The sequence below is a fragment of the Chiloscyllium plagiosum genome, unplaced genomic scaffold, assembly GCF_037043375.1.
Source record: "Chiloscyllium plagiosum isolate Xiang-an unplaced genomic scaffold, Cpla_swu_hap1 HiC_scaffold_3, whole genome shotgun sequence".
Classification (NCBI taxonomy): Eukaryota; Metazoa; Chordata; class Chondrichthyes; order Orectolobiformes; family Hemiscylliidae; genus Chiloscyllium; species Chiloscyllium plagiosum.
Window position 1 is genome coordinate 156791738 of NW_028270141.1, and position 18959 is coordinate 156810696.

Consider the following 18959-nt stretch of genomic DNA (forward strand, 5'->3'; position numbering starts at 1 on the left):
ACCCATTGTACTCTATGCTACTTTCTCCCCACCCCCACCCTCCTCTAGCTCATCTCTCCACGCTTCAGGCTCACTGCCTTTATTCCTGATGAAAGGCTTTTGCCCGAAACGTCAATTTCGAAGCTCCTTGAATGCTGCCTGAACTGCTGTGCTCTTCCAGCACCACTAATCCAGAATCTGGTTTCCAGCATCTGCAGTCATTGTTTTTACCTTCCAGCTTTTTGTTGAATTCAATTACACCAATCTGCCATGGTGGAATTGAGCCCAGGTCCCCAGAATATTACCTGAATTCCTGGATTAATAGTCAAGCAGTAATACAAAGTATGAGAGAAAAGTGGCTAAGAAGATTATAACAGGATGTAAGAATTTCATTTAAGAGTAGAGAAGAATTGACAACATGAGTGTCAGTATTACAGAAAGGAAGTCTGGAGAATTAATACAATGCAATTCATATAAATTATTTGAGTGAAGGGACCAATGTTGTAGTGCTAAATTTGTCAATGATACAAAGATAAGTAAGAAAGTGAGTTATGAAGAGGCCATTAGGAAGGCAAAAAGCCAGATAGACAGGAAAAAGAGTGAGCACAGATTTGGAATATGCGCTATAATGTGGGAGAATGTGAAATTGTTCATTTTTAACAGGAAGAACAAAATAGAAGCATATTATTTAAATGGAAAGTGATGCGAAGCTCTCAGATGCAGAGGAATCTGGGTGTCCTCATGCACGAATGACAAAAGGTTAGTATGCAGAAACAGCAAGTGATTAGGAAAGCTAATAGAATGTCATCATTCATCCCGAGGGAAACTGAATACAAAAGTAGGGAGTTCATGTTCTAGTTATACAGGATTGGTGAGATTACAACTCGAATACTGCATGCAGTACCTTTCATCTTATTTAAGGAAGGGTATAAATATGTTGGAAGCAGTTCCAAGAAGGTGTCACTGCAGCACAGAATCACTGAATTGTAAAGGTGCAGAAGGAGGCCATGCCTGCACCAGCTCTTCAAACAAGCATCATTACCTAGTGCCAGTCTCCTGCCTCTTCCCCATTCCCTTGCATACTATTTCAGGACAAATGGTCATCCAATGCCCATCTTCTTTCATCAAAATACAGTAGATCCTATTGGATCCTGTGTTGGGAGAGCTGTATCAAACAGCCAACTCAGAAACTGAGTAAGAACCAAAGGGCCCCTTTGTGATGAGGTGGTAGTGTCCCTACCCTTGGATCAGGAGACTCTGGTTGAAGACCCACTAGCTCCAGAGCTGTGTAATAACATCTCTGAACAAGGTGATTAGAAAAATAGGTTAAATAAAACAAAATGGGTGTTATTATTTAAAAGATAATGTGCTAATGAGGAACTGGAGACAACATAAAATGTCAGACCACGTGGAATGGGATGTAGTCTGTTAGGTGGTAGTTCCATCTGAGTATTGTAATGAAAGTTCATAAGTGGGTCATGAAATTCCAATGGGTCACTTAGGGATTAGGAAAACACAGGCTCGTACATAAAAATATTATTATTGGCCTGACTTAGACAAAGATGAAATTTTGACAAGCATCATTGGTGAGGAAATGCCAACCATCAATTAAATGTGCATCCTTTGATTCCAATACCAGCTTTTGAAGAACTGTTTAACAGGGTCTTAATAAATTGTTCAGGAGCCTTACCTGAATTGGGAATCAGTATCTCTTAGAAATGATGAATATTTTGATGAGATTTCCTGAGGCAGAACTTAGGAGGAAAATTGGAGCAAAAATAGTTTTGGAAAAGTTAGTTTAATTTTATTTCTAGTTACCCAAAGAAATAGGAACTGAATCTTTGGCTAAATCTAAGTCATGTTGAATTTGTTAGATTAATCCTTGCTGTGAGGCTCAGTAAGTTTTCTCGCTGTATCTTACCAAAGTTACGAAATTAATTGTCGTCTGAACCCTCACATTTGGAATATTCTGTGTAATTCTGATCTCCCATCCTATGAGAAGGATGCTATGAAACTTGAAAGGATTCAGAAAAGTTTTACGTGGATGTTGCCAGAGTTGGAGGGTTTGAGCTATAGGGTGATGATAAATAGGCTGGGGCTGTTTTCCCTGGAGTATTGGAGGCTGAGGGTTGACATTATTGAGGTTTATATAATCATGAGGAGCATGGATAGAATAAATAGACAAGGTCTTTTCCCTGGTGTGGGGGAGTCCAGAAATAAAGGATACAGGTTTAGGGTGAGAGGTGAAAGATTTAAAAGGGATCTAAGGGGCAACGTTTTCACATTGAGGGTAGTGCATGTATGGAATGAGCTGCCAGAGAAAGTGGTGGAGGCTGGTACACTTACAACATTTAAAAGGCATCTGATGGATACGTGTACATGAAGGGTTCAGAGCGATATGGGCCATGTGCTGGCAAATGGGACTAAATTTACTCAGGATATCTGATCAGCATAGACGAGTTAGACTGAAGGATCAGGCAGCACAGTGGCTCAGTGGTTAGCGCTGTCTCACAGAGCCAAGGACCCAGGTTTGATTCCCGCCTCAGGCAACTGTCTGTGTGGAGTTTGCACATTCTCCCCATGTCTGCATGGGTTTCCTCCCACAATCCAAAGATGTGCACGTCAGGTGAATTGGCTGTACTAAATTGTTCAGAGTGTTAAGTGCATTAGTCAGGGGTAAACGTAGGGGAATGGGTCTGGGTGGGCCGAAGGGCCTGTTTCTATACTGAAGGGAATCTAAGCTAATCTAATGATCTGTTTCCATGCTGTACATCTCTATGACTGTATATCATGTTTGATTTCCACTCCACCTTATCATGTGCTGTTCCTGGAACAACTCGACATTCATCAGATATCTCAGAACTCATCTTGTAGCTGAACTTTCTTTTATTTTTAGGATGAGGATGTTGCTGGCTCATCTAGCATTTATTGCCGATCCTGAATTGACACATGGTGGTTTAAGAGTCAAACACATTCCTGTGGGTCTGGAGTCAGATGATGTAAGGATGGCAATATCCTTCCCTAAAGGGCACTACCTAGTTCCCTGGATTAGTAGGGTGGTGATACCAGGAGGATCTGCTCCAGGGATTGTGGCACAGGCCACACATCCTCTTCCCCCAGGAGCACCAGACCATGCCAGCCTGGTCTTAAGATGGCGCTGGGGTTAGACGTCTGAAGGAATGCACAGCCCCATCAGAGGTTAATTACCTTTTTCAGTTTGTCAGGATAAGTGCCACCATCTTCACATTCACTCGATCTCTGTTACTGTACCCACCTACCCCCCAAGGCTCATGCTGTACTGCTCTCACTATTGTCCGCAGCATCTTCCCCTCACTCAGCCCTGATAGCACTAACTCTACATGCCCTTTACACTACCAACTCACTCATAAGGGAGATTTCCTCACCTGTGTGACCCACTTTCACCTCCCGTAATACCCATCTCTCTCACACTATAAGAAAACAACCCCAGAAAAGGGCAGAAAGAGTCAAGATGGATTTTGTTTTTCCTGAAATTTGGTTCCTCACCACAATCCTGAGGAGAGACGCTTGACTCTGACTGTGCCCAGCAGGCCCTGGACTGGGATGGGAGGCTGCCCTTGACTGACTATCCTGGGACTCCATGAGCAAAGGCTCTTCCCCTTTTCCTGACTGAAGCCTGATAATAACCACAACAACCTGGTTTCCCCAGGCCTGAATTTATCAGATGTTTGTTCTGAACTTTAGCAATGCAGTGGTTCCTTTGAGGAATTTTTTAAAGGGGGCAATCAATTTGAGTGGACAATGAAATCCCAGGATTTTGACAGCTTGAAAGCTGTACTGGTGGCTGCACCAGCTTTTGTAGCAATGAATCATTATAACCATTTAAACTCGCTGTTAATGTCAGTAGTATCTATGTTGGTGCAGTAATGTTACAGGCGGATGAGAGAGGATCAAATGTTATTTTTAACACAAACTGATTTTGTGGCAACAGAAATATTCAATTGTTGAGAGACACTGGGAGGCTCCAAGGTTGGTATTATTCCTACAACATTTTAAAATTGATAATTCTGCAGAAACTGTTGTTTGTATGATGAATCATAATCCTTTAATATTTTCAGTGAGATGCCATATTAAGAGATTATGACTGTTTTGTTGAAGTTTAATACTACAACTGTCTAGTTTGAAAATGATTTGTGACAGGAAGAGACAATAGTTTAGTAGGTGCTATTTACCTCTACCTTAGAATCCAGGTTCCCAAACAACCATACATTATTAGTACTCATTACAAATTGAAATGTACGCCCTGTTGTATGAGAGTCATGGACATGTATCGCAGATGAACACAACTGCAGAAGATTGAGCTCCAGATTTCCAAACTCAACCTGTGCTTGGAGTCACTTATGTATCAGTGAGAGAGAACAGCATGGAGAGCACAGTTAGGAGATGGTCACATTGAAAGTTAGGAATGTAGAGACAGAAGGGAATAAGTAACAGCCAGGTAGTCTAAATGAAGCAGGCCGGCAGAGCTAGAGTTCCGAGTTTGTCATGCTTGCTAATCAGTTTTTCTTTTGGAAACTAGTGAGGACAATGGTGCCTGTGGCCCACCCTGTGACCAACATGGTCAGACAGCCCCGACTGATGACTGACTGGACCTCTAACTGATCCGTGTGCAGCTCCTCAACCGACTAATCACAAATCCCCTGACTACTTGCACTGGATCTACAGGACACACTGTGACCCACTGTCTGGACTGTGCTGAAATGGAGCCCTTAAACTTGACCCACCCTTGACTTGAATGAGGGCTACTCTCCTTAAACTTTAAGAGCTGGCCATTTGCTAGTAAGTAAATTTGCACATGACACTAAGGTAGGCAGAGTTATGGATAGTGCTGAAGGATGTTGTGGGTTACAGAGCAACATTGATAAGATGCAAAGCTGGGCTGAGAAGTGGCAAATGGAGTTTAATTCAGAAAAGTGTGAGGAAGTTCACTTTGGAAGAAGTAACAGGGCCTGTGCCCGAAACATCGAATCTCCTGTTCCCTGGATGCTGCCTGACCTGCTGTGCTGTTCCAGCAATAAAGTTTCAACTTTGATCTCCAGCATCTGCAGACCTCACTTTCTCCAAGAAGTAACAGGAGGACTGGGCTCATGGTAAATTCTTGGCAGTGTAAATGAACAGAGATATCTCGGTGTCCAGGTGCATAAATCCCTGAAAGTTGCCACCCAGATTGATAAGGTTGTTAAGAAGACATATGGTATGTTGGCGTTTATTGGTCAGGAGATTGAGTTTCAGAGCCACAAGGTCATGCTTCGGTTGTACAAGACACTGGTAAGGCCGCACCTGGAGTACTGCATACAGTTCTGGACACCGCATTATAGAAAGGATGTGGAAGCTTTGGAAAGGGTTCAGTTGACATTTATTAAGATGTTGCCTGGCATGGAAGGAAGGTCTTGCGTGGAAAAGCTGAGGGAACTGAGGCTGGAGAGAAGAAGGTTGAGAGGTGACTTAATCGAGACATATAAGATAATCAGAGGGTTAGAAAGGACAGTGAACAGTGAGAACCTTTTTCCTCAGATGGTGAAGACTAACATGAGGGGACATAGCTTTAAATTGAGGGGTGATAAATTGCCGACAGATATCAAGAGTAAGTTTCTTTACTCAGAGTATAGTAGGGCTGTGAAACGGTCTGCCTGCAACAGTAGTAGACTCGCTGACAATAAGGGCATTTAAATGGGCATTGGGCATACATGTGGATAATAATGGAATGGTGTAGTTTAGATGGGCATCAGATTAATTTCACAGGTTGGCGCAACATTGAGGGCTGAAGGGCCTGTACTGCACTGTAACATATTATGTTCTATGTTCTATTTGGTTGAAGCATTTGTAGTGTTTGCTGTGTAGGCTGCTGGTGCATGCTGTACGTATGAGATTCACAGAGCACGGGCCTTACAGCGACGTGTCCATCCCCTTGAATGAGGATTCCTAACAACCATCTCATTGTCTGTGTTCAGCAGCAAGATAGCACAGGCGCAGTGTGATGCTTTAAAGTCTGACCGAGAAGTCAAATTGCTAAAAGGCAAGTCAAGACCTAGATGCCACAAGCATTGAAGTTGACACAAAGTGAAGGAACACTAAAAAGTTGAGCAAGCAGCACCGAAACACATCCCACTCCAACCCTTGTGCTGGGTGCCTGTCCCTGCACATACAGCAGCGTTACAATGAAAATCCTGAAGTACAGAACTGTGCAGTAAGTGCATTGGGGATGAGCCATGAGGGTGCAGAGAGGCTGGTATATGTCTGATGAAAATGTCCTTGGAGGGAGTATGCCCATCGGAACATGCCCTGAGATTTTAGGGGCTGCTGTCCAAGATGGAGATCCACAGGTGAGCTATATACTGACTGCTCATGTTGGGAATTGTCACTGTCTCGATTCAATCTGACAGAGGGGAGGTTGTGAAACTGTATACTAACGAGGTGAGATGAGGCATTAATTAGGTGTTAATCCCTGCGACCTCATGCTATCGGCCTCTTGCTGTCATAAGTGAGAGTCTCATCTCTCCATCAGCTCTTGGTCAGAAAATGGGATTTTTTTGTTTTTGACATTGAGAAGCTCCTCATTGGCCATTTCATGTTATTTTTCCAACTATCTTGCCATTCAGAGGCTGGAAAGATTTGGCCATTTGTGTCTATCTTCACTGTCTTCACACACAAGAAATCTCCCGGAAGTAAAGATCCAGTGGAGAATCAGGGGTTGAAATAGACAAGTATTAGTCAATTAAAAGTCACACAACACCAGGTTATAGTCCAACAGGTTTACTTGGAAGCACTAGCTTTCAAAGCGCTGCTCCTTCATCAGGTGGTTGTGGAGTGTAAGATCGTAAGACACAGAATTTATAGCAAAAGTTTACAGTGTGATGTAACTGAAATTATATATTGAAAAAAACCTGGATTGTTTGTTAAGTCTCTCCTCTTTTAGAATGGGCATGTTGGTTTCAGTGAGCACCACCCCTGCTCATGACTCTATCCCCATTCCCCCACCATCACACCCACTCCAGTTACTGGCTCCGCCCCCACTCCCACACCAGATCCCAGCTCCCAGCCCTGCCGAGTTTTCACCATCCCTCCAGACCTTCCCCTCACTGAGGACGAACGATCAGTCCTCAGCAAAGGACTCCCCTTCATCCCCCCTCCGTCCACGCATCAATGAATTTATTACACGCCGTGACGTCGAACGTTTCTTCTGCCGCCTCCGAGCTTACTTTCACAATTGGGACTCCCGCCCACCTTCCAAAGGCCCCTTCGCCCACCTCCAACACACTGCATCCACCTGGATACCCCGCGCTGGCCTATTACCCGCCCTCGACCTCTTCATTTCCAACTGCCGCCGGGACATTAACCACTTCAACCTGTCTACCCCCTCCCCCACTCCAACCTCTCACCCTCACAACGTGCAGCCCTCCAATCCCTCTGCTCCAATCCCAACCTCACCATCAAGCCAGCAGATAAAGGGGGCGCAGTGGTAGTCTGGCACACTGACCTCGACACCGCTGAAGCCAAACGCCAACTCGAGGACACCTCTTCCTACCGCCCCCTCGACCATGACCCCACCCCCCATCACCAAACCATCATCTCCCAGACCATACAGAACCTCATCACCTCAGGAGATCTCCCACCCACAGCTTCCAACCTCATAGTCCGGGAACCCCGCACTGCCCGGTTCTACCTCCTTCCCAAGATCCACAAACCTGACCACCCTGGCCGACCCATTGTCTCAGCATACCCCTGCCCCACTGAACTCATCTCTACCTACCTCGACACTGTCCTATCCCCCCAGTCCAGGAACTCCCCACATACATTCGAGACACCACCCACGCCCTCCACCTCCTCCAAGACTTCTGTTTCCCCAGCCCCCAATGTCTCATCTTCACCATGGATATCCAATCCCTCTACACCTCCATCCGCCATGACCATGTCCTCCAAGCCCTCCCTTTCTTCCTCTCTCGATGTCCCCAACAGTACCCTTCCACCGACACTCTCGTTTGGCTGAACTGGTCCTCACCCTTAACAATTTCTCCTTCGAATCCTCCCACTTCCTCCAGACCAAAGGGGTAGCCATGGGCACACGTATGGGCCCCAGCTATGCCTGTCTCTTTGTTGGCTACATAGAGCAGTTGATCTTCCGTAATTACACCGGCACCACTCCCCACCTCTTCCTCTGCTACATTGATGACTGCATTGGTGCCACCTCATGCTCCCGCGAGGAGGTAGAGCAATTCATCAACTTCACCAACACATTCCACCCTGACCTTAAATTTACCTGGACCATCTCTGACACCTCCCTCCCCTTCCTGGACCTCTTCATCTCCATTAATGATGACCAACTTGACACTGACATTTTTTACAAACCCACCGACTCCCACAGCTACCTGGATTACACCTCTTCCCACCCTACCTCTTGCAAAAATGCCATCCCGTATTCCCAATTCCTCCGCCTCTGCCGTATCTGCTCCCAGGATGACCAGTTCCACCACAGGACACACCAGATGGCCTCCTTCTTTAGAGACCGCAATTTCCCTTCCCACGTGGTTAAAGATGCCCTCCAACACATCTCATCCACATCCCGCACCTCCGCCCTCAGACCCCACCCCTCCAACTGTAACAAGGACAGAACGCCCCTGGTGCTCACCTTCCACCCTACCAACCTTCGCATAAACCAAATCATCCGCCAACATTTCCACCACCTCCAAAAAGACCCCACCACCAGGGACATATTTCCCTCCCCACCCCTTTCGGCCTTCCGCAAAGACCGTTTACTCTGTGACTACCTGGTCAGGTCCACGCCCTCCTACAGCCCACCCTCCCATCCTGGCACCTTCCCCTGCCACCGCAGGAACTGTAAAACCTGCGCCCACACCTCCTCCCTCACCTCCATCCAAGGCCCTAAAGGAGCCTTCCACATCCATCAAAGTTTTACCTGCACATCCACAAATATCATTTATTGCATCCATTGCTCCCGATGTGGTCTCCTGGGGACTGGATGCCTCCTAGCAGAGTGCTTTAGGGAACATCTCCGGGACACCTGCACCAATCAACCCCACTGCCCTGTGGCCCAACATTTCAACTCCCCCTCCCACTCTGCCGAGGACATGGAGGTCCTGGGCCTCCTTCACCGTCGCTCCCTCACCACCAGACGCCTGTAGGCAGAACACCTCATCTTCCGCCTCGGAACACTTCAACCCCAGGGCATCAATGTGGACTTCAACAGTTTCCTCATTTCCCCTTCCCCCACCTCACCCTAGTTCCAAACTTCCAGCTCAGCACTGTCCCCATGATTTGTCCTACCTGCCTATCTTCTTTCCACCTATCCACTCCACCCTCCTCCCTGACCTATCACCTTCATCCCCTCCCCCACTCATCTATTGTACTCTATGCTACTCTCTCCCCACCCCCACCCTCCTCTAGCTTATCTCTCCAGCTTCAGGCTCTCTGCCTTTATTCCTGATGAAGGGCTTTTGCCCGAAATATTGATTTTGCTGCTCCTCGGATGCTGCCTGAACTGCTGTGCTCTTCCAGCACCACTAATCCAAAATCTGGTTTCCAGCATCTGCAGTCATTTTTACCCTCTTTAATATGTAAGTTCCAGAACTTTCTTAAAGTTGCGTTCTCAAGTGAACTTAAACAATAGGTGCCATGTTGGTTCAGATAATGCATTGAAGATGTGAGGTGCCCTGTGAGAGACTGTCTGTGCCCCAATGTTCAGATTAATTCTAATCTAAAAATACAAATTCACCCCACAAATATGTGTGTGTTGTGTGTGTTGTGTGTGTTGTGTGTGTGTGTGACATGAACCCAAGGTCCCAGTTGAGGCTATCCCCATGGGTACCAAACTTGTCTATCAGCCTCTGCTCGGCCACTTTGCGTTGTTGCCTGTCCCAAAGTCTATCTTGGAGGATGGTCACCCGAAGGTCCAAGGTTTAATGTCCTGTACCACTGAAGTGTTCTCCGACTGGGAGGGAACACTCCTGTCAGTTGATTATTGTACAGTGTCCATTCATCCATTGCTGTAGCCTCAGCTCGGTCTCACCAATGCCTTGGGGCATCCTCCCCTGCAGCATATGAGATAGACAACGTTGGCCGAGTCACAAGAGTACCTGCCACATACATGGTGGGGGGTGGTGTCCCCACATGTAATGGTGATCTCCATATCAACACTCTGACACGTCTTGCAGAGTCTACCGTGACAGGGTTGTATGGTGTTGTCCTGAAAGCCGGGCAGTTTGCTGCGAACAATGATCTATTCGAGGTTTGGTGGTTGTTTAAAGGCGAGAAATGGAGGCATGGGGAAGGTCACAGTTTCCTTCCCCATCCTCTGCATCCTAAGTCTTGCCTAATCACATCGTAATTGCCTTTCACTCATCTATAATTTTTGCCCTGCGGTATATACCTATCCCTTTCCATCGCTAAAGTAAACATAACCGAATTGTGGTCACTATCACCAGGGTGCTCACCAACCTCCAAATCTAACACTTGGCCAGGTTTGTACTCAATACCAAATCCAATGTGGCCTCGTCCCTTATTGGCTTGTCTACGTACTGTGTCAAGAAACCATACTGCACACAGTGGACAAAAACTGACCCATCTTATGTTGGAGAAATTAGTGAAACTGATGTGTTTGGGATTCAATATTCCAAATCCCAAAGTCATGGAGTCAAAGAGTTTTAATAGTATGGAAAGTGTCTGTGACGAGTGGGAAAATGCAAGCATCAGTACTAGTGCCCCATATATGCAAGTGTGAACTAAATGTTTTTTTCACACATCAGTCAGAGAAAACTAGGTTGGAATGATGCATAGAGCATTTGTCCAGAGTTAGTGAGTGAGCAAGAACATATTTAACAGATTGGAAAAATGAAAAATTTGACATGAGGAACATTTCATAAATCATAACAGATTAGAAATGTTCTCATTAACAAACCAACAAAGGTTAACATGCAGACACAGCATCAATTAGGAAGGCTAACCGAATGATAGCATTTGTCACAAGAGAAGCAAAGCCTTGTTTCAGTTATATATGGGTGAGACCTCACCTGCAGTGCATTATTGGGTCCCTTGCTCAAGGAAGAATATTATTGTCATCGAGGAGTTCAAGAAAATGCGAGAAAGAGAATTGTGGAAGCTGGGACTATATTTTCTAGAATTGCAAAGAACAAATGATCTAATTGAAACTTACAAAATACTAAATGGATAGACAGGGTCGATGAAGATAAGAATGTTTCACCTGGCTGGGGAGTCAAGAACCAAGGAGCAGAACTTAAATTTAGGACCAAGATGAGGAGAATTTTATTTTTATAAATATTTTTATAAAAAATCTTTTTTAAATCTTTTACAAAGCATTTATATATAAAGAAAAAGAATAACGCCATCAAAACAGGAAAAAAAAGTACAAAGAACAAGGCCATAGCATAGTACCATTGTTAATAAATAACCCACTATTCTACCAAAACAAACATATTACTTAACTAAAACTGAACTATAAACATTTAAATAAAGACTAACTTAAACTACATTCAAATAACTTAAATTAAATAATATCTCACTCCTTAATTCTATCTTACTCATCACACCTCCACTGAGGCTCCCATCCCTGGGAGTACCCCCTACAGTACCCATACTCTTTTCCTTCCAGTCTCCTCCCGGGGCCCCATGAAGATTCCCACAGTTATACCATGGCCCTGACTAGTATTGCCGACAAGTCAGCTTCAATATAATTTTAAAAGGACCACCACATCCTATAAAACTGTACCGTTTTATGGTGCACCATATTTGTGAGGTAATCTCGGGGGAGATGCTTATGCCACCCCATAAGACCTGATGGTTTCTCTGACATCCAATTCAGTAGAATGTTCTTCCTCACACAATGGGCAAGAATATTACAGTCTCTTCCCCCACAGAGGGCAAATATGGCAACCCCAAAAGAAGAATTACTGGATCCACGTTAATTTCAATCCCCAGAATGTCCTTTAGCTCCCTTGCTATAGCACTCCGATATCTTTGGATCTTGCAACATGACCAATAACAATGTGTGAGAGTGTCTATATTAATTTTACATTTGAGACATTCTGGTGACACTCCTCTCTTAAACTTAGCTAGCTTCTCTGGTGTCATATGATCCCTGTGTAAGATTTTCAATTGCATAGCCTGTGCTCTGTTACATACTGAAATTTTCCTTACATTCCCCCAGATGTCTTCCCATATCTCCGGTGAAATGTCCTCTCCTAACTCTCAGCTCCACATCTTACAGAGTCCTGCATATCCCCCAGAGCACGGCCTTTCTGTAAATGATATAAAGTACTAAGTGAAAGAGTACCCGTACACTGGAGTATTCTTTTCTCCGCATCTGATTTATAACATTGGGCCAGGAGTGTGGTCTTCCTCTGTATAATCCCTTATCTGGAAGTATTGTAAAAGTAACCTTATTGGACAATCCATATTTCTGACTTAACTGACTAAATGACATCTCCCTCAAATAAATCTCCCAAACATAGAATGCCTTTGTTCTCCCATGTCTTAAAGCCGGAGTCCATTGCCTCAGGTTTAAATCCTTGGGCTCCAACCAAAGGGGTAAATGGCAAAGTCTTAAACCAATTGCCCTTGTCTTGCCTCATTATCCTCCAGGCTTTCACCATATTCAAGATCATTGGACTATTGCATTGCTGGGTCATGGATTTCATCTTGTCCATAAATAATAAATTAATTAGAGGACATTTCGACTGTGAGGCTTCAATATCAAGCCAGATAGGAGAAATATTTTGACCCAAATGGTTATGAATCCCAGTACCCCAGAGGGTTGTGGAAGCTCAGTAATTGATTTGTGAGATTGAGAGATTTCTCAATACCAATTACATAAAGGGATTGGGGGGGGGGGGGTATCAATTACCTCCACACGAAACAGGACAAAGCAGCCCATTGAATAGCACCACATCCACAATATTCAACATGCAGTCCACCCACCACTAATGCACAGTCACAAGATGCAATGCAGAAATTCACCAAAGCTCCTTTGTCAGTACCACACTGACTGCAGTCAGGAAGGAAAGGGAAATTAGGTTTCAGTTTATTTCTCTTCCCTAATCTGTTCCATATCCAAACTCAGTACCATTAATCATGTCCAGGAAGACTTTTCATGCATTTAACAGACAACACAAATGTTAATTATGGGAAGCACAATAGTGCTTGTAAAAAACTGAAACATGTTTAAAAGGATATTGTTGCAGTCAACTGTCTGGCTCATACTTTGTTCAATGCAACATGGTATACTGTCAGAAACTGTGATATTGAAGCAAAAGGCATCACTCTCAAGGACCAGGCTCACTCTTTTCTGCTAACAGAACATAGTAATTGAGGGAGTTCAAAGGAACAATGAGAAATACATCCATTTTTATTACTTGAATTTACCACTTGACCTACAAGGATGTTTTTCTTTCCCTTTTTTTTGCCATTTTTTCCCCTTCACCCAAATAAGTCTGCAGCAGTGAATGGTTTTGTCTTGCCTGTGAATGAATGTGTGCACGCATGGGATTATAGGGCATACGTAGTGGCATGGTTGGTTAACAGTTTACCACTTGCTTGAAGGATACATTTGCCTGTAATAAATGTGTTCATTTTCAGTTTATTGAAAAGTCTGGTGAAAATCCCTTTTATTCTAGTCAAAAGAGAAACAAATTCACCATTCTTGATGATTCAACAAGACATTTCCACTTTTGGTACATGGTGTGGCCTTGATTCCAGTGCACTCTTAGATTAGATCCCCTACAGTGTGGAAACAGGCCTTTTGGCACAATAAGTCCACACCAACCCTCCGAAGAGTAACCCACCCCCCTCTGACTAATGCACCTAACAACTATAGACAATTTAGCATGGCCAATTCACCTGGCTTACACATCTTTGGAATGTGGGAGGAAACCAGAATATCCAGAGGAAGCCCACACAGACACCGGGAGAATGTGCAAATTCCACACAGTCACCCAAGGCTGGAATCGAACCTGGGACCCTGGGGCAGCTATGCTAACCACTGAGCCACCATGCTGCTACAATCTGAACAGTTTCTCTTCTGCCAGGTATTGAAATGTTGAAAATCTATGACCAGTTTCTTTCAGGGTGAGGAAGAGTGCTGAAAAATATTATAGAACTGATTTGGTGATTGTCAGTAAAATGGCCGAACATGACTTTCTCAGTAATGCTCTGAAATGGTTCATAGACAATCTTGAAGTTTCAGAGATCAAATTAATCAGTGTCCTTCCTCTGAGCATATAAGCTGATGAGTTTCAGATCGAATTCTTTTGGTTTTAATAAATATCAGGCTAAACAATAACACCAGATGTACCAGGAAAATGTCAGAGAAACACGTTTTAAGCTTTCTCTGAAGGAGTCAAGGAATACTTGCAAAGAGATCTGACTTTGAAACAGAATATCTGAATGTCAATGCAAGTCCTTTCAGGGACCTTGAGCCAGTGTTCATGCATGCAATCTTAAAGAGATTGACATTGACACACAGTGGGAAAAGGCTAGCAAAATGAAAATTGTTAACTCTTCCTCTGCAATGAAGCATTGCTAGACGAGTGTGTGGAAAGATATCTGAAACTTGCCGCAAAACCTCTCAAAAATATTCACAATCATTAAGTCAGTTATTTCCTGACAGTGCTCCATATCATTCAGTAATGCTCCATGTTTTCGTGTTTACTCCATGACAGCCAGGTCAAGGTGGATACATTGACTTTAAGTTGTTGACATTGTCATTAGACATTATGAGTGTTAGTTGTTCTGCAACATATCAATTGTTGGTATGATTATTATTGTGTGATGTAAGGTGTTTGATTTGTACATATTTTGATAACATTTATTTTTGAGATCGGATTTTTGAATTTTGAACTTGTAGCATATGGGTGTTCTGTCTGCCTGAAGGGGTTGAATGATTAATTTAAAGGTATTAATGCAGCTATGGGGATTTTCTTAATACAGTTTAGGAGAAGTAGTCTCCAGGAACTAATGGGCTTTGTTTACAATGGGAGAGTTTACAAGCAAACCAAGCATATAATGTAGTACTTCAGACTTCCTGATGGAAGATTCTGGACTCGTTTCTGGTTTGAGTTGGGAGAAACACCCACAAATTAGAAAGAAACATTTCAGTTTTATTTTCAATTTGGGGAGTTCTGCAGGGCTGCTATCAGAAGCTCAATATGTAAAACATTTGCTTGAGATGGGAGAAATTGGTTCAGATTTGTTTAAAAAAAATTACCTCATGGTGAAAGGTTTAATAATAGCTCCAGACCAGAGGTGTTTTGGGTAAAATCTTGAAGGGATTATTTGAAATAGAGAAAGTTTAAGCTCAGGTGTATGACGGTTCCAGGCAGAGGCTATCAGATTCTCCAGACTAGGAGTTGAAGTCACAGTTAAATTAAGCCCTATAGGGCTGATAGAGAAGGAGATTCCCTCTGGTATGAGCACTCGAAGTGAGTGTTTTTGGGATCTGTGAATGAAAATGTTTGATTTTAATAAGTCAATATTTTTACACTGTTTCAAAATCTTCAAGTCTGTGTTATGTGTGCATAGTTTGGTTTACTGTATCTGTTATTCATTCCTTTTGTGAAATAAACTTCTGTTTTGTTGTTAAAACTAAACATTTAAATACTTTAATCGTGTGGGCTTATGCCACAAGCAAAGGTTGAGGAAGGTCTGGGTGTTCTGTACTCCACCATTAACATCCTGGAGACTGAACACCTCAAGGCCCTGTTTATTGTGACTGGTGACTTCAATCAAGCCAATCTAACGAAGGTGTGGCCAAGTACCACCAGAACATTACCTGCCCCACGAGAGACCCAAACATTTTAGACCACTGTTACATCACTGTGAAGGATGCCTACCGCTCCATGCCCCACCCTCATTTTGGGAACTCCGACCACAATGCCGTGTTTCTTCTCCCAGCTTACAGGCAAAAGCTCAAGCAGGAGACACTGTCCGGATACAGGTCCAGTACTGGTTGGAGGAGGCAGAGGATCAACTCTGGTGTTGTCTAGAATCGGCCGATTAGGCCATGTTCAAACAGTCCGCAGGTACCTTGGACGCCACCATCGTCACAGACTTTATCAGCAAGTGTGTGGAGGATTGTATACTGAGGAAGTCAATCCGGGTGTTCCCCATCAGGAAACCCTGGATGAATCAAGACCTTTAGAACCTGCCAAAAACCAGGTGTGAGGCCTTCAGATCAGGAGACCCATTGAAATATAAGGAATCCAAGTATGACCTTCGCAGAGCCATGAAGACAGCCAAGGATCAATACCGATCCAAACAAGAGACCCAGACAGACACCTGGCGACTAGGGCAAGGACTGAATGACTTCATAGGTTCTAAAAACAGACAGTGCAAGATAGCAGACAATGACATATCCCTTCCAGATCATCTCAACACCTTCTATGCTCCTTTGAGCAGAATTTTGGCGGAGAGGTAACACCAATTCCGACAAATCTTGACAAACCTATCCCAACAGTCACTGCATCAGAGGTCAGATCAGTTTTCCTTCATGTGAATCCAAGGAAAGTGATGGGACCAGACAGAGTTCCAGGCCATGCACTCAGAGCACGCGCAGATCAACTGGCAGAGGTCTTCTCAGACATCTTCACCCTTTCCCTGCAGCAGGCCACTGTCCCTGCCTGTTTCAAAATGGCTAACATCATCCCTGTGTCTAAGGAGGCTCATGCAGCATGTCTCAATGACCGTGCCCCTAACTTCGGTGGTCATGAAGTGCTTTGAAAGGCTGGTCATGGCATTAATCAACTCCAGCTTCCCCACTACTCTTGACTGACTCCAATTTACCTATCGGAGCAACAAATCCACATCAGATGCCATATCACTTTCCCTTCACTCCTCCCTAGAACATCTTGACACCGAGAACAGCGATGTAAGAATCCTACTCATTGACGACAGTTCAGCCTTCAACACTATTATGCCCTTGAGATTGATTACTAAACTTAGTGATCTCAGATTAAGCCCTACTCTCTGCAACTGGATCCTCAGTTTCCTGACCCACAGGCCACAATCAGTGAAGAGTGCGGACAATATTTAATCCTCAGTAACACTTAAAACTGGAGCCCCCCAGGGGTGCATACTCAGCCCCCTAATGTACTCACTGTATACCAATGACTGCGTCGCCAAATACTAGGCTAATGCCATTTACAAGTTCGCTGATGACACCACCACAGTTGGTCAAATCTCAGAGGTGACAAAACAGACTACAGACGGGAGGTGGAAGATCTGGAAACACGGTGGGCTGAGAACAACCTAGCTCTCAATGCCGGCAAAACCAAGGAATTCATTATTGAGTTTCGGCGGACTGTTACTCATGCCACCTACACATTAACAGCACAGAGATGGACGAGTGGAGAGTGTCAAGCCCCTGGGATTGGTCATCCACAGCCAGCTTTCTTGGACTCTTTGTGTGAATGCACTAGTTACAAAGGCCCAACAATGTCTCTTCTTTCTTAAGCAGCTGACGAAATCTGGTATGATGGCGAATACCCTTGCCAACTTTTATAGGTGCACCATCGAGAGCATCCTGTCTGGATATACTACCTGGTATCACTACCTCATTCCTGATGAAAGGCTTTTGCCCGAAACGTCGATTTTGCTGCTCCATGGATGCTGTCTGACCTGCTGTGCTTTTCCAGCATTACTCCCGGGGAGAAGGTAGAGAAGCCTGAACACGTGCACCAACCGGTTCTGTAATAGCTTCTACCTGACTGTTGTTAGAATACTGAATGGATTCACAAACTCTATACTAGTGTTTTTGTCGCTGTTTACCTATTATTTACTTATCTGTGCTACATAACTCTGTGATCTGCCTGTATTGCTTGCTTTTCATTGTACCTCGGTACACGTGACAATAAATTCAATTCTATTCGATGTTTCAATGAGAGACCACCTCAATAAAACCAAGTAAAAAGATCTATCAAACCAGGTTTCCATCTGGGATCTGACCTGTCCCATATTAACATTAGCTGGGACCAGAACAATGGTGAAGAAAATTACAGCAGTAGTAGTTTTGCATGTTTATTTTAGTCAAAATAAACCCTGAAGAAGTTTCCAAAGAAGGGTCACTGGACACGAAATATTAACTCTGCTTTGTCTCCACAGAGTGCCAGAGTTTCTCCAGCAATTTATGCTTTTGTTTCTTGTTTTAGTTCATTGTGTTGGCAGGGAATTTGTACAGCAGCGTGCAGGTCAGTGACCAGTATTTCAGGCCTCTGCCACTGGCAATTCTATTCATAGCCAACAGGCAAGAAGACTGAGTTGAGGCCACGATCAGAGTCGATCGAGGGACTGCATGATCCACCCTTTCTTATAACTGTTGTGTTAAATGGTGGATTTTGACAATTCAAACTGTCATCAAACATTGTGAAAAACTTACTGCGCCTGAGCCCTGAACTCATGCTAAACTGATCCACAGAAATCAATCATCCCGCAGCCACAAAATCCAAAGTTCAGTAATTAGAAAGAAACATTATCTAGCGATTTCCTGCATATACTAACCTCACTTTTAGCTCTCCAAAGTTTACAGACAGAATTAGGAATATCTCGTTTAAACTGGAATCACAACAAAAAAAATCAGTATCTGATACGAACCACAGCCTTTTTGTCAGCAACTTGGACTTGTTTGTTCCAACTGCAGCGCAGAGTTCATCACAATGAATCCTGGGATTTGTAGTCCTGGTACAGAATAGAAAAGATACATTCACAGTGCCTCAACAGGCCAGAGGAAACATTACCATATAGCTTTGAGAAAGCAGTGTCTAAACATCCCAGGAAAACAGTATACAAAAAAGGCTGGAAAACGAGAGTTCAAAAATCCTAGGAAAAGAACATACACATGTCTCAGGAATATTGTGTCCAAATGCCTCTCAGGTGTCTTTTAAATCTTTCTCCTCTCACCTTCAAAATATGCCTCTAGTCTT

At 43.9% G+C, this 18959-nt stretch overlaps 1 protein-coding gene across 3 annotated transcripts in view; it reads right to left on the reverse strand.

Moving 5' to 3' along the window:
- LOC122548566 (epoxide hydrolase 1-like) overlaps positions 1–18690 on the reverse strand; it is a 31958-nt gene extending 13268 nt beyond the window's left edge. Inside the window, exon 1 of one of the 3 annotated variants that reach the window (XM_043687395.2) lies at positions 18631–18690. The gene's annotated coding sequence lies outside the window, so the exon portion shown is untranslated. Of the gene's footprint in view, positions 1–12186; positions 12207–18537 lie in introns of those variants that run through there. The other 2 variants (XM_043687396.2, XM_043687393.2) reach the window with 2 other exon arrangements.
- Positions 18691–18959: the final 269 nt, after the last annotated feature.